At 38.0% G+C, this 11,080-nt stretch overlaps 1 pseudogene; it reads right to left on the bottom strand.

Moving 5' to 3' along the window:
• Nucleotides 1-5,111: 5,111 nt before the first annotated feature.
• On the bottom strand, nucleotides 5,112-8,751 carry LOC137027947 (uncharacterized; annotated as a pseudogene).
• Between the last annotated feature and the right edge of the window lie 2,329 nt (nucleotides 8,752-11,080).

Genomic DNA, 11,080 nt, shown 5'->3' with positions numbered 1-11,080 from the left:
TAATTATTGCCGAATATGGGTGCCCAACTGTTCCATGTATGATAAAATCCTACGAACTGCTACTCTGGGGGACACAGAGGACATTACATGGACAGCTGAGATGGATCAAGCATTCAGACATTTGAAATCCTCCCTTATGAAACCTCCTGCACTCGGCCTCCCAAATTACTCTCAAGACTTTCACTTATACGTGCATGAAAGTGGGGGTACAGCCGCCGCAATCCTGGCCCAGGAACATGGGGGTACTTTTCGTCCCATAGCTTATTTGTCTAAAACTCTTGATTCAGTAGCCAGGGGACTTCCTGCTTGTTTGCGTGCAGTGGCTGCCATGGCGATCATGGTTCAAGATGCTGAAAAAATTGTGTTATCACATAAATTGATAGTGCATACTTCTCATCAGGTAGGAGTCATTATGAGTAATATTTCTACTCAACATATGACTGCTCAACGCCGCTCTGGCTATGAGGCTATATTATTAGCTACTGCTAATTTGATTTTGAAGCCAACTTCTGTTATTCATGGCCCTACTGTACATTTGCACAGGTTGCTGACGCAAGGTGAATTTCAGAGTGATGACCATGAGTGCCTGAACAGAATCCAGATTTCGACTGCCTGCAGGCCAGATGTTTCTACATCTGTCCTGGAGGAGGGGAAGAATTGGTATATTGATGGATCCTGTTTCAAGCCAAATGATAATGTATACTTGTGTGGGTATGCTATTGTTGAATTACCTGATCGTGTAATTGAGGCATACTCTTTGCCATACAAGTCAGCGCAAGTTGCAGAATTAATTGCTTTAACGAGAGCTTGTCAATTGGCAAAAGATCAGTGTGTTAATATATATACTGACTCTAAATATGCGTATAGCATAGTACATGATTTTGCTAAATTGTGGGAAGAAAGAAATTTTAAAACCTCCGATGGAAAGCCAATTGCTCACCATAGTATTGTAGCGGAGCTCATTAATGCAGCACAACAACCATCAAAACTCGCTGTTATTAAAGTAGCAGGACATACGTCAGGAGAAACAGATGAAGCCAAAGGAAATAGATTTGTAGATGAAGTAGCGAAATGGGCTGCTAAAGAAGTAATGTTAAGTCCACATGTAAGCGAAAGGGGCACAGATGTGCCTATGATGAATTCATTATTGACTAATGATTTGGACATTAAAATATTACAAGCTAACCCTACGCAAGCTGATTTGACTTACTGGTCAGACAATGAAGTAAAACCAGATCAAGTTGGAATCTTGAGAGACAAACAGGGTAGACTTGCATTACCTGCATCTGCGATTGTTATGCTATGTAGACATTATCATGGTGTATCACATGTGTCAAAAAAGAAAGTGATACAAATGTTGAATCGATCTTATTGCATAGCAAATATTCAAAGAAATACTCTGTTGATATTGGATGCTTGTCTGGTGTGTGCTCAAACTAACAAGCACAAGGCAACTAAACATGACGCTTTACCACATCCTGAGCTACCATTCCAACACTTGCAAATTGATTTTACGCATATGCCTCCTTGCGGAAATAATAAATATTTGCTTGTAATTGTTGACAGATTTTCTAAATGGCCTGAAGCTTTTCCGTGTGGAAAAGAAAATGCACAGACGGTAGTTAAAGTTCTGGCTAAGGACATTATACCGCGTTTTGGTATACCAATGGTTATCGATAGTGATAATGGAACACCGTTCACTTCCAAAGTCACACAATTGTTAGCCAAAGAGCTTAATATTACCTGGAGTTTACATATACCGTTTCATCCTCCATCTAGTGGACAAGTTGAGAACATGAATAGGGTTATCAAAGATCGTCTTAATAAAGCGTGTCTTGATACAGGCAGAAATTGGGTTGATCTGCTGCCTGCCGTATTAACAGAAATTAGAATGTCACCATCAGCAACAACAAAGATGTCTCCGTTTGAAATCCTTATGGGTAGACCTTTCCCGACCCCATGGGTCAGAGGTCGCGCTGGCAATTTTTCCACAGGTGACACGTAGGTGATCATCACGGATTATGTGGATTCCCTAATTAAAACTTTGAATAGCATCAATGGTGATGTGTCTCTCTCTCTCCCTCTTCCTGCAGAAAAACCCACTCATCCTTTCGTTCCAGAACAACAGGTGCTGATAAAGTGTCTGAAGCCCACAAAACTGGGTGAGCCGAAATATCTGGGGCCCGCCACGGTGATTGCTGTGACGAGAACAGGAGTGCTGACTGACTTCCAGCCGCAGTGGATCCATGCCAGTCGACTGAAAGCAGCTCCATCCCAGGGGAACGTTCTGGTCAATGAGGAGAAGGAAGCCAGTGAGCCAAGGAAAGATCCGAAGGAAGGTGAAACAAGACGTTCAACGAGGAGAAGAAGAAAGAGATTGCTAGAGATCTAGAACCAGCAATAATTATCATCAAAGCTCTCTAGCCATGATTGCTGAATTGATATTTTACCTGGTTGTGCTGACAAATGTGTTTATTCACATACAAGCTGCTGTTAGCACTGGTAATGAAACTTGGGTACATTATGAAGAAGAACCACATGCCTTTGCAGCTAACATGTGGTGGAGATTAGCCAACTACACTGCCAAATCTGAAGGAAAAACAGGTGACTGTTATGTTTGCACCAAAATGCCACATAGTGCTTCTGGACCACATGTAGAGGTTAAATCACCAAGGACAGAAGAAGAATTAGAATGCCCTATTTTTGTTAGCATTACTGGAATGATGGCTCCAAATAGAAGTGCAATATGGAGTTGTGGAAAAAGTAGAATAATGATGCTTGCAACGCAAGTACATGCTAAAGTGACAACCATTGGCTCTATTCCAGACTCACTGTTATGTATGGAAAGAGAAACTGGAACAGTGAGACTGGGGGTAATTCCTAAAAGTAAATGTAATCAAACATACCATCATTGTGAGATAGAAAATATGTCTTGTTGTATGAGTTGTATTTTGCATTATCCAAAAGCTAATATGACTGAGTGTTCTAAAAGAACACCACATCCTATATCTACTATGATTGCTTATGGATGGGCTAATCCTTTTATTCAAGATGTGTGTTCTAAATATTGTGCACTTGTGCCAGGTCAAAATTGCTACAGATATGCTCCTTCTTCACGGGGAACTAGAGCTGTAAAAGATTGGTTTTGGCTGTGTGGACATTAGTCTACACTACTCTTCCAGAAGATTGGAGTGGAAGATGTGCTCTAGTAACTTTGGAAGAATATTCCATGGTTATTAGACCACACAAACCTCACGTTATGACAAAACAAAAACAGAAAAAGAAACGCTCCCTCTCTAGCCGCAGTTCAACTAGTAGTTTGGGTAGAGATAATCCAGTACCAAAGCAACATCGACTCTGGACTGGTACTGAAAGATTCTTTGAAGCAGTGTTTCCAGGAATAGGTGTCTCTAGTCTTCAAATTGAAGTTGAGGTTACAAGATATGAGCTAATTTCATTTATCAATACTACAAGAGACACATTGGCTGGTGTTCAACAGGAACTCCGAGGGCTCCGTTTAACTGCCCTGCAAAACAGGCTAGTCTTAGATCAGTTAACTGCGGCAGGAGGAGGAGTTTGTGTTATTGTTGGTACCTCTTGTTGTACTTATATCCCTGAAAATGATGCAGATGGTCATTTAATTTCAGAGGGTTTAAAAAATATGACTAGAATTGCTCAAGAATTACAAGAACGAGAAATTACTGATAATCAAAGTGGGTTCTTAGCATGGCTCACAGGATGGCAACAAATGCTTGTATCTGCTTTGATTCCTATAGGTGTGATCCTATTAATTATGGCATTTATTATCTGTTGTATTATTCCATTTATTAGAGCTTTGATTAATCGTGCCATGAACAACTTTGTATCCTCTCAATATGCTTTGATGAATAGAACTGTTAAATGTTAATAATTTTGAAGAAAAATGAAGGAAATATTTGCTGAAGAATGTTATGATTTTGAAGGTAAAGAAAATGATTGTATTTGGATATGAGAAAAGTAATGCTGAGACTTGGGTGTGGCAATTTTATTGCCAAAAGGGGCAATTGATAGATTTTATGTTGGTCTCAGCATTGAAAGTATGTGGACTGAGGCTCCTTTTTTTTTCCTCTGTCAAAGCTGTATACTATGTTTTAAACATATGGTTTTCTATGTACCAGAACCATTCCATATAAGGCTCTACTATGAGTGAATGTAAGACAGGGAATGGTCTCTGCTTTTCTGTATTACCAAGAATAGGAGAAGGTCCTTGGGATGCTAAGGGACCTCATGGGTACCTGACCAGTAGATGACCATATTTAGACTTGTTTTTCTATATGTATCACATTCCTATAACATGATCTATATGATGTATTCTCTTTCTCATTGTCTGAAACTATACTACACCCCTTGTACTCTTTCTATATATTCTCTCTTTTCTTATCAATAAAATGAGACTATATTCTCCCTCAGCGCTGAGTGATTGCTCATTCAATTGCCAAATAAGAGGTCTGGGATGAGGCACGAATTAGGAGCAAAAACCTAACAATTATGTTTGTTCAGAGCATTTTACTTTGTAAAAGGGGCCCAGTGTAATGCAGAGTTTGCAATGAAACTTTTGTTGAAGGATGAAGCAGCAACTGTATTGGATCTGACAGCAGCTGTAGCACAAACCATGAGTAAATGATGTCATTATGCTTTGGGGCAGATTTACTAAACGGGGCAAATTAGCTTGAGAATTCCACAAAGGCGCCGATGGGAGTGGAAAGTTTTGTGCGTGATCTATTGCTGAGAGAGAGAGTGTGAGAGAGGATGCGCTTTTAGGACACAATATTTTGGCAAATGACATGAACACATGACACTAATCTGTAGTTTTCATCCTATAGTTTACTATATTTATTTGCTTGGTTGGTGTCATTGTGGGTTTAATTACTTTTGCTGTTATAGGCTGTAAGGACCTTTTGAAATAACTGAAATCATTTGGCGAAGTGATATGGAACTGTAATGCGGTCAAGACTTGCCAAGAACTACTTTAGCTCTGCGTTTCCCTGAAAATAATTGCAATTTAGAAAGTTGATCAACCAATCAGATTCGAGCATTCAACAGCCCCGTAATAAAAGTTAAAAATGGCATGACCCCGTTAAAAAACATCACACAAACACACAGAAAACACACAACCAGAAATTCTCACCAGTTACACCTGCAATCACCAGCAGAACACCAACACATGCTCCTCCTATACATAAATACACAATCCAATCTGTAATGAAAAAGACAGTCATTATTATTAGACAGAATATTAATAGAGATCAACAACTGACTTTATAATTTAGATTTTTTTGCTAGACAATTGACTTTTTAGATAACTTTGACTGATATTCCTTCCCACCTTCATCAGTTATATGATTTTGAATGAACAGAAATGGCACCATCTAGTGTTTATCACCTACAAACATATTTACGGTGATGGTATTTTGCATTGTGACACTTGACATGTCACAGTGAAAGAGACCAGGAAGGCGTTAAAACTAGGGCTGTTAAAGTAATTACCCCCAAAAGATAATTTTAAGTCATTATTGTGTAAAGCAACAAATACATATTACAAAAAGTAGCTTCAGAAAGAAATATTCTATTCAATTCAACAAAGATATTTTTTACACATGAACTTTTGGACCACGAGGTTGAGTAAATTATGACTGAATTTTAATTTTTGGGTGAACTATACATTTAACATTTAATTTTAACAAATGACATGTATGACATCAAAGTAGTAAAGTAGTTCTGCAAGAGCAGACAGCTCCGTATGCTTTTGAATTGCTCTCGCTGTACTTTGATATCATACACCATTCGGTCTGTGAAGTGCCGCTTCAAGTCCAACAAGTCTTTCACTCGGTTCTTTCAAAAAGCGGATTCAGAAATGAAACACAGCTGTGCACTGTGCGGAGACGAACAGTTCTGCTTTGGCTTTAAATTTTCATTAGCAAAATTAAACAAAATAGACAATATTGTGTCTAAATAAATAACACAATATTAACTTCTTATTTACTGAATTTTTGTATAAAATCAATTTATTGCATTTGCACTCATTATATAGGCTGTGGGACAAAAACACGTGTAATATTGCACTCGTTACTCATGGGATATTGCTCAAAATATGATCTAAATATGAAACAAAAACTCAAACAGGGGCATTTTTGCCCCCACATCTTTAATTTTAGGGACTTTCTGACTGCATTCTTGGCTCCGCCATGCAATGAGTTGTTGTCCTTGACATCTCAACTGTATGTAATGTCAGATGAACTACATAGGTCTGGGGTGGGGCAAGTGCATTAAATGCGCTACAAATTTTAACGCGTTATTTTTTACCGTACCTAAATAATCTAATTAATGCGTTAAATCGACAACCCTAGTTAAAACATAAGACCACTGAATTATATTCTAATACTGCTCAAGTGAAAATTAACTGAATGACAGATACTCACTTTGGCTCTTTTCACTGATAATGCTGATGCTGTGCTGACGGCGGATGCTGTTGCTGCTGGTGATGATCTCAAGATGATATTCTCCAGAGTCTGTGTTTCTGGTGTTTGTGATGGTCAGAGATCCAGTCTGATGATCCAGCTTCAGTCTGTCTCTGAATCTCTCTTCACACTGAACATCTGTACAGATCTTACTCTGATCTCCAGAGATTTCAGCGACGAGAGTGTCATTAAAATACCATCTCATCAAATCACTTGGTTTGTTTATTACACCAGGATCAAAAGTGACAGATTCTCCCTCCTTCACTGACTTTCTCTTCATTGCATCACGCTCAGCAGCAGGAACACCTGAAACACAAATAAACATCTGCTGCTTTTCATGCCATTAAAAAATAGCAACAACATGGAACAAAAACAAAACAAAAACAAAAACAAAAAAAGCGTGGATCTGAAAAATTATTGGATTACAGGTTAAAATGGAGATGTTATGGGTTTAAATGGAGATATTTGAAATTATACTATGGAAATATGGAAATATGAAAAAGATAGATAACTATAACAAAAACATCAGCAACAACATGCCAACTGAGAAGCACCTTACCCCAAGTTCCACTTTAAATTTTTATTTCAAAATAATACTGAGGGCAACTATACACAATAAAACGAGAAACTGAAACCAAATATTATAATGCAAGTCACTGCTGTAAAAAATAAACACACTGTGACTAAGCATGTATAACCTTAGTCTTTAAACATTCATTAATGACTCACCATAGACAGTGATAATAAAGATCTTTTCACTGATGCTGTTGCTGCTGATGATCTGTAGTTTATACAGTCCAGTGTGTGGATATGATTATTGTGATGGTCAGAGATCCAGTTTGATGATCCAGCTTCAGTGTGTCTCTGAATCTCTCAGTGCCTTCATTACACTGAACATCTGTACAGGTCTTACTGAGATAATCACTGATTTGAGCGATGCGAGTGTGATTGAAAAACCATTTAATCTTTTCTTGTTGGTTTGTTTTAACATTTGTGTTCAGAGTGACTGAATCTCCCTCCATCACTGACACTGACACTCTGTCTTTGTCAACACCGGACACACCTGAAAAGTCAAAAAAGTTTGAAATCACTTCAAAAAAGTAGGACACGTACAAGAACAGTAAAAGTGTTTGAATCCCTTTATGCATTATCACAAGGTTGCAGTTTCAACAATGAACACAGCATGAACAATAGGCCTACAGTATAAACATCATCAAAGGGTCACTGACATCAAGAGGGAACTGTAAGTGCAGGAACAAAAAGCATTTTTTAAACCATGGTAAAAACCAAGATATGGAAAAATAAAAAGTTTTGGCCATAAATGTATAAAATAAACTACATAGAAAATAAAAATATATTAAATATATTAGCCTATAATAGCAAAACAAAATATGACTTTCTTTTTCTCTATAAATCTTGTAGTTCTGCACCTCTATTTTGTCAGTGTTTCGAAAACCAACAGTCGTTGCACAAAATACGAATTTGAATAGAGATATATTTCAACAGAGATAGGGTATAAACAGTTTGAGGACATTTACCAAAACGCCTTATTGTGTCAGTAAAAATATGAATAGAGTAAAGTATCTTAACTCTTAAAAAAGTGTTCAGCTTCTTGCCTGTTTACGTGAACAGAGCCTGGAAGGTTGACATATTTTGTGTATATTTGACCTTAGGCACGCCCGAAGCTCGCTGACTTTGTTTATTTTGGGGTGCTCCCAGGGTTGCCAGATTTTCACAACAAAACCCGCCCAATTGCTACTCAAAACTAGTCCAAAACTAACCCAAACGCATTTCAGGGGGGTCCCCAGGTACAATTCGCATTCCAGGGTCTATCATGTTATTTGGGGTTGCTTCAACCCGCGGCATCAGTGTTAAAGTAGCCCAATTCCACGGGTAAACCACGGACATGGCAACACTGGCGCACACAGACAGCTGCCAGAGAACGAGCTAATATATTTATCTTATTCGCGGTTTAAAACACTATTAATAACTCTTTTTTTTTAAATCCAGCTCGTCTCATTTGACGATTTGGACTTTAAGTTTGTGCTTTATGAAATCGAGTCACATTCAACATTATCTTTCACCAGAAACAAAAAAATGACTTACCAAGCTGGAAAACCCACACTAGGAGGAAAATAAAGAGATTCATCACAGTTTCTCTGAAAAACGAATGCCGATTCTGTGGGAACGAAAGCCCTTTCTGTTTCAATATTGACACCATGTCAAATGTACAGTTGTAAACAAACATGACTCATTTCGTGGGCGGAGCCTAGGTTGAAAGGGAAAGTTCTTCTGCAGCAGCAGTCACGTTTCTCACACGTGATTTTGACACTGCACAACTTCAATGAAACAAACTTATGCTTGCAAACCGTTAAAAGGGTGTGCAGACTGTGTACTTGTTACCTGTTTTAATATTTAGCCATGATGAAATAATTTCTTTTTAAAAACGTTTTCTATAAGATTCGAGTGCCTTGGACCATATCATTTTACTAATTGGTAAATGCATTCGGATGATCCATGTTGTAAATAATGTTAAGAATGATCTCAGCTGACCCTTAGCAGTTGGTGGTGAGGTTCCCTAACCCTTAATCACTGTCATATACGATCCAACTAAATGGTACCTTCCTATGGAAAAACCCATCCTCTTCATGCAACTCTCTTGGTGTAGAAAATTCTGTACTTTGTGGCCATGTCCTAGGGTGACCAAACGTCCTGTTTTCCCAGGACATGTCCTGTTTTCACGTCCTGTCCTGGCCATCCTGGGTTTTTTTTTTTATAAAGTGATGAATATGTCCTGTTTTTCATTGTTTTTCATTGGGCCATTAAATTGACCGGTGTTATGAGATTTTCAGTTTCTGAGATTTTCGGTTTCCGAAGGCGGAGCATACATTAATATAAATGAGTTTCGCAGACATGCGCGATTGCAACTTTCATGCTGATTTGTTAAAGGTGCTCTAAGCGATCCTGGGTGGAGTAACTTCCTGTTGACGTTCGAAGTGTTGTCAAACAAAACAGAGGCTAGCTAGACCCTCCCTCCGCCTCCTCCTCCCCTCCCATCCGTGCTTCCTGAAACAGTCATGAACGCGCATTTAAAATCATTCTTGTCGGTTATTGGCTGGAGCATGTTTATTATTATTCGTGGTCCAGACTGCATCAGTTTGTTTTTATTGCTGTTTTCGGAGCTTGTGGCGACTACAGAGACCGCGTTTTTTTACAGTGTGTTCAGGGGACAGGCAGCTAGCGGATAGTGAGGAGATGTTTGCTGTATGTGACAAAAAAATGTTTTGGCCTAAAAACGCGTGACATCACTTAGAGCACCTTTAAGCAACAAAAAACTGCTGGGAAAGATCAGCTCTACAGCAAAATATAGATGGGCAAACAAGGAGGATGAGGAAGAAAAACAGGATGAAGAGGAAAACAAGGATGAAGAAGAAAAGTATTAGAAAAATAAATAACTAATAAATAACTAAAAACATACCTCTGCTATATTAGCAATCCAAATTGAACAAAAATAGCTCTCACAAACCTACAAAAACTAACTAACAAAAAATATCTATATCTTTACAGAAGAGACATTATTTCTATCATTATTTAATTTGTTATTTTTGAAACTTGTCATAATAAAACATGTTAAGTAACCTCTGAGAAGCCTGTCTGAATTTGTGTCTTTGGTTATAGATAGTACAGTATTTTGTAATATAACAATTTTCTATACATATAGAGGCATACTTTAAATGTATTGAAATTATAAGGCATCTTTGAGTGTCATTTGAGTATCTCATTGCTGGGCCGAGTGTCCTGGTTTTTGGTAATCAAAATATAGTCACCCTACCATGTCCAATACATTGACTAGAAATATAGTCAAATGATTTTTGTGCTTTACGGACCATAGTACTACCTGTCAGTGGCAAGGGCACAAAACACATTAATTAGTCCGGATTTGACTACTTTCTCACAATAAAATACAAAAGCTATACAATTTAGTCTATGTAAATTGTTAGAGGTTTCAATATTATTTCATGTTGTAACTGAACTGTGCGGTTAATATAGGACTTATTTCCTATGAACTCATGCGGTTTGATATACCCAGTGATGAAAGCTCCTACCAACCTCTGAGGGAGGTTATTCCTTTTTAAATAGGGTCAAAACGTACAGAGCTTTCATTTTTAACCTTTTCTGACCCATTTTTTGTTTGCCAGTTTGAATGTGAACTGAATTCAATGGACTGTAATCACAATATGTATGCTAATAGATCTTGCATTTCCTCAGCACCAGACATTAAAGTAAATCATTCTGAATAACCCACTTCAACGCAATCTAGGATTTTTAGAATATTAACTTTATTCACATGTTATATCAGATGGGTGAGCATTTGAAATGTAAAAAACAAAAGCTATAATTTAAATTTTAATCATCATTATATAGGGATAGAGATGGGCTCTGTCGAGAACCCAAAGTTTTTAGGAAGGCCACAAGGGACAAAGGCCCTGTCCCAAATGGCACTTTATGTGCACTTAAGTTTTTGTGGATGAGCGCGAGTCCACAGGAGTGTAGTGTGTCCTTTTGGTCATTTTAGGTTACAA

The sequence above is a fragment of the Chanodichthys erythropterus genome, chromosome 10, assembly GCF_024489055.1.
Source record: "Chanodichthys erythropterus isolate Z2021 chromosome 10, ASM2448905v1, whole genome shotgun sequence".
NCBI classification, from domain to species: domain Eukaryota; kingdom Metazoa; phylum Chordata; class Actinopteri; order Cypriniformes; family Xenocyprididae; genus Chanodichthys; species Chanodichthys erythropterus.
Note: the sequence above shows the minus strand (reverse complement) of the source record. Positions and strands in the feature narration are given on the sequence as shown.